The sequence below is a fragment of the Notolepis coatsorum genome (assembly GCF_963971535.1).
Source record: "Notolepis coatsorum genome assembly, chromosome: 13".
NCBI classification, from domain to species: Eukaryota; Metazoa; Chordata; class Actinopteri; order Aulopiformes; family Paralepididae; genus Notolepis; species Notolepis coatsorum.
Window position 1 is genome coordinate 5073950 of NC_140177.1, and position 6000 is coordinate 5079949.

The 6000-nt window shown below is 37.8% G+C and overlaps 1 protein-coding gene across 1 annotated transcript in view; it reads right to left on the reverse strand.

Annotated features, from left to right (window-relative positions):
- Positions 1 to 4136, reverse strand: part of LOC311239226 (4-galactosyl-N-acetylglucosaminide 3-alpha-L-fucosyltransferase 9-like) — a 69467-nt gene extending 65331 nt beyond the window's left edge. The window contains exon 1 of the mRNA XM_084327522.1: positions 4103 to 4136. The gene's annotated coding sequence lies outside the window, so the exon portion shown is untranslated. The remainder of the gene's footprint in view (positions 1 to 4102) is intronic.
- Between the last annotated feature and the right edge of the window lie 1864 nt (positions 4137 to 6000).

Consider the following 6000-nt stretch of genomic DNA (forward strand, 5'->3'; position numbering starts at 1 on the left):
AGATAATTTGTATATGGGCAGTCTGACTTCGGTACTGCTCATATATTAGTGTTGCAATGCATGATAAGTAAACAGTGAAAAAAACGAAGGAATCGGATGGAGCTGGGGCGTTTGGGACGAATAGACATTTAAGATGAAAATCTCCCCAGCCTGTGGGAGGCAGTGGAGGTGTGAAATCTGGCCCGGTCCAGAACAATAGGAGTCACAAAATCAGAGCAGGAGATGAGCAGGAGAGGAGCAGCAGATGAGCAGCAGAGGTTAGATTTTTCAGTGCTGCATCTGTACAGCTGACTTTCTCAACACACTGTTTTTATCCATTGATTCTTAAGCCGTCTAGAATCACTAGATCAGGGGTGGCCAACCAGTCAGAGACTAAGAGCCACAAAAATGACTGTGGTACCACAAAGAGCCACACCATATACCAGCGTTTCTAAACCTTTTTTTTCAGTCACGGCACCCTTCATGTGTTTATAGGTCTCACCATCTGGCCTCTGAAGTTGCTAATGTCTTTTTCATTTGGGCCTCACAGGGTTAAAAGTACCCTGTGAGACCCACGGTTGCAAAATTACAAAATCACTTTTAGCCATTTAAAAAAAGAATGTTTATTTAAAAAATGTTAAAGGGGAACTATTTTACTATTTCTTTCACTATTTGGCCACTTTTACACAATTCCTGTGAGTCTATGGAACACCTAGGTTTTTTTCAACAAAATAAATGCATTGTTTTGTATTTCTAATCAAGTACTCAAAAACCGCATTTTTCTACCTCAAGATCTTAAGCCGTTTTGAGGCTGGGCTCCAACCACTGTGTGGCCTGGTGCCAACTGCCACATCAACTGCCACATTATTATGCAGCTGAGAAATCTCTGACATCACAGATATGCACATTTTCAGATGACTCAGTTCAGTGAGGGTGAATATTGTGAGAGGAGAATTGGAAGAATGCGCCAATATGAGAATTAGAGACATAGATCCTATTAATATAAGTCCACATAGCTAATAAACAATGGTAAACACTGAAAAAGGCCATTTATAAGATAGTTCACCTTTAAGCACATGTATAGTCAATTGGTCCTGTTGTTCAGCCTCACAATGCTATTTGATAGTAAATGTGTTTATATGTCCCACCCTCTGGCCTCTGAAGTTGCTAATGTCTTTTTAATTTGGGCCTCACAGGGTTAACCTCTTAAGCCCGAGATATACAGTAAAAGTGTATATTTTCAGCATTACGTTTGTTTACCAATTATTTTAACTGTTATTAGTGAAATATAAGATTATTGAAATCTCAGGCCATTGAGTCGGAAACCGGCGCATATTGACAGGAGGAAGTGGCACATCCAAAAGTGAGTGTAGTCTTTTGAAGGAAGAGACTCAGGGCTTTCAAATTTCGAAAAATTGGATTTACTTTTTTATTTCTCTTATTTTTTGGGATTATCTCCCACAAACCTGAACGTTATTGCCATAAAACAGAACGCAGTTAGTTTCTCTACCTTTCTGTGAACGTCTTGAAAGAAACGGTGTTGCAATATGATGAAAAATGGTGGAGAAATTTACATTATAAAAAAGATGGCAGAATTCAGTACTGTATCTACAAAACCTTCTGTTTAATCATCTTCCCTTTATTCATTTGCTTAGATTTTCCAGGTCTGGTCAATTTTAGCATGGTGTTATTCACAGTCAAAGATATATTTTTTATTAAATAGAATTGATGGTTCATTACAATTTACTCAAGCCTAGTAACAGACACACTATTTCTGATACTGATCCATATATGTCCCTAGATTCAGATACCAAGAACATGCAAATGGACCATTTAAAAAAAATTGTAAATGTTTATTCTACGTCCTTATGGATTTTTGGCCACCCCTGCACTATATCATCAGCCTCGCCTATTGACAACATCTTGTTCAATTGTCTGGAGTTCAAAATTACCTCAGGTTTGATTTTTTGATTTTTATCTTTTTTTTAAATCTTTATTTCGAACATGCAATGAAACAATAACAAAAGCAAAACACAACTCAATCTGCATGTTCGAAAAGGAGTAGGAAGAAGTATACACTTATTTAATCCTACCCCTTTTCCACTACTCAAATGAGTGTACTATTTTAAAACATAAAAAAAAAAATATATATATATATATATATATATGCAAAACAAAAAAACAAAAACTATATATGTAAAACATGAAAGAAATAAAATAAAAATGTAAACACCCGTGAATATCAAGTCCCTTCCTCATCCCTGTACCTTGTGAACATCATTTCCTTATACATCAGTTTGAATTGTCTCATGTTTGGACATTGCTTTAGCACACACAGGTTTATTGATGTCTGACATCTCTGATCATCTTCCTGTCTTCCAGATTATTCATACCAATGGAAATTCAAATAGGCCTACTAAATGTAATAACTCTGTCAACAACCAATAAAGCTGCATATCGCAAATTTACCAGAAAGAATATGGAGTCTTTCAAACATGCAATCAGTGCTGTATCATGGGATAAGGTTTTAAAGTTACAAGATCCTAATGAAGCCTACCAGTCATTTTTAGTTATTTTCAACTCTGCTTTAGATAGATGCTTTCCCTTGACTGCCACAAAAAAACAAGAAATCCTCTAAAGGGCAACCTTGGATTATTGAAGAGCAAAAAAAATTCTCCCGCAAAAAAAGAAAACATTTATAGGAAAGCTACAATTAACCCCACCAATTAAGGTGGTAACATATAACAAATACAAAAACAAATTAATTCACTCTGTAAGGAAAGCAAAAATAATTACCACGCAGACAAATTTACTCATTTAAGTCTACTTTGCTAAATTGGAATAAATCCCCACCAGTTGCACCTGCTGAGATGATAAGGAAGGATGGAACTCTTCTCTGCAGCCCGAAAGAAATTGCAGATGGTTTAAATGATTTCTTTGTAAGTGTTGGCTCTTCATTGGCATCTTGTATAGCAGACTCTAACTTGAGCCCTTGTGATGAAAGGTCAATTCTCCTCACTCCCAAGTTTTGATCCTCCTAGTACTAAGGAAGTGTACGAGATAATCATGATCTTAAAGAACTCTGCTCAAGGTCATGATGGGATCAAAAGCAGTCTCTTCAAAGAAACTATTGATTATATCATCCATCCTTTAACTCATATTCTATCATTATCCCTTCAATCCGGTATAATCATTCACAACCTCAAAATCGCCAAAGTCATACCAATTTATAAATCTGGAGACCCAAAGGACTTTGGCAATGACCGTCGTATATCTATTTTGCCCTGCTGTTCAAAAGTCTTAGAGAAACTGGTATACTCAAGAATCTCTAACCATCTAACTAAGAACAACATCCTGTATAACCATCAGTATGGCTTCCGTAAAAAAAATACTCCACAGAACATGCATTGCTACAACTCGTCAATAACATCTCCTCAGCACTTGATGACAAAACAATTGCTATTGGTGTCTTTCTAGATCTGAGCAAAGCTTTTGATACTGTCAACCACAACATTCTCATCTCTAAACTCAATAGATATGGTGTTCAGGATATTGCCCTCAAGTGGTTTACTAACGACTTAGACAACAGAGAGCAGTTTGTGTCATCCAATGGATGCTCATCTGTTAAATCAAGGATCATCTTCGGGGTTCAACAGGGTTCTATTCTGGGTCCTTTATTATTTTTAATTTACATTAATGATTTGGATGTCTTGTAATACTCTACTTTCATTATTATTCGCGGATGACACCAATCTCTTAGCTACTCATCATGACTTCAAGTCCCTGATTGTATGCAGAACTTGAAATAGTCTCTAACTGGTTTCACTTTCAATGCAACAAGCTTACTCTAAATGTAAACTATTTTTACTTCATGGTCTTCTGCAACAGAAATAAGTACTACCATAAAGAAGAATCTAAAATATTAATTAATGGAAATTAAATTCTCCAAGTGCCTTTCACAAAATGTTTAGGAGTTACTATAGATGAAGGGTTAAATTGGCATAATCACATTGACAATGTCTGCAAAAAGTCAATGATGATGCTTGGAATTTTGAGAAAGGTCTGCCCCATGATACATCCCTCTGCCCATCTAACCTTGTATTATAGCTTTTTATTTCCTTACCTTAACTACTGTAATATAGTCTGGGCTGCAACATATCCATCATATCTTAACAAATGTGTCATAATCCAGAAGAGGTTCCTCAGGATGATTTCTCACTCTACCAGATATGAACCATCTGCACCTCTGTTCCGCAAATATTCTCTACTATAAAAAAAAATTGTTCTTGTTATTGACTCGTGTCAATCTTCCATGTTTTCGCTATAGTGTCTGCCTTATGTCTCTGATCCTGTTTTAGTCGTTTATTTTCTAGACCATGTTTACATGTATTTCGTTCATATTGTTTATGGACAATGAGATGGGAGTGGAACTTTGTACAAGCCCCATGGGCTTCGTTCCCTCCTAGCACTGTTTTTTTTTTTTAAATAATGTGCTAAATAAATAAACTAAACCGTGCCGCACGGAAGCTATTAGACTTCCCGAAAAAGATTTGACTTCTGTTTTTGCCTTTGTCTATTTGCATGCATTTGTCTGTGAGGTCATCTCTCATCTTTCTGTTTTTGCATATTTGTGTGTGTGTGTGGGGGGGGGGGGGGTAGAGGGGGTGGAGTGTGGGGGGTCATCAAAGAGAAACACACTATTCTCTGTCCTCGCTCCACAATGGTGGAACAAACTTGCCAGGATGGCTGAAACACACCCAATTTCCGGCCGTCGACTAAAAACGCACTTCTTCAATCAATATCTGAAATGAAAAAAAAAATTATAAATACGAACATCATAAAAAGCATGACACTGCCTGACCCTCAACGGGTTAATTAAAACTTGTTAAGCAGCCGAATGTTGCGTGGGACAAATACAAATAAAAGGACGTAATTGAGAGAGAGAGAGAGAGAGAGAGAGAGAGAGAGACTCTGGCAGGAGCACTCATTCAAGTGTATAGGGTTGGGCACCAAGAACCGGTTCTAATAGGAACCGGTTCCTAACTTCCGGTTCCGTTTTTTTTTTACAATAATTAATACCCTAGTTACAGTACAGCAACCAAATTAAACTGTATCAAGTCAACTGACAATGTGATGAATAGTATGAAAAAAATGTAAGATTTTTCAAAAAAAAAGATCTCATGCGAAATAAGCTGTGACCTGTTTTGACCGGCACCTCAAAGAATCGGAATCGAGAATAGTTTAGAACAGAAATCGAAATGGAGAATCGGAACCGCAATCGTTCAAATCCAAACGATGCCCAACCCTATTCAAGGGTACTACGACTATGCTTGCACCTCATGGTACCAAAGCACCTCAAAGGCGCTAAAAACAAAATGACAAACATCACAAAACAAACTGGTCAGACTACAGCTTGACCTTACTCCTAGAACCCACCTCACCCCTGCCCACTTTGACAACCTAGGATGGCTTAGAGTAGACGACAGAGTACAGCAACTTGCAATGGGCCTGGTCTAAGATACACTACACGACTACACCACTAAGGTACCCATGTTCAAGGCTTCCTATTCAAGCCCGATCTGACTTTAAAGTGCTACTCCTCACCTACAAAATTTTAAATGGGCCTGCACCGCTCTATCTATCCGATCTCATCTCTCGATACTCTCTGCGCCTTTGCCTCAAATAGATCCGCTATCAGCTCTATCTTTAATCTTTCAAAATGTTCAAAGCCCATTAACGTGTGTTGTCCGGCCTTACAAATACATTTGATTTGACTTATGATTTGATTTATGTACATGTCAAAATACTTTGAGCAATTATGCCACATCAATGTGGAACGCCCTACCCACAGCTGAGGAATGCGTGGTGTCTGTGTTTGTGTGTTAGACAGAGAAAGAGGAAGAGAGAGAGAAGTGTGTTTAATACATTTAGCTTTTAGACGCTGGCTGTTATCTGGCTGTTATCCAAAGCGATTTACAGATTGTGATCAACGCGTCAGCAGGAGGCGAACATCTCTGGCAG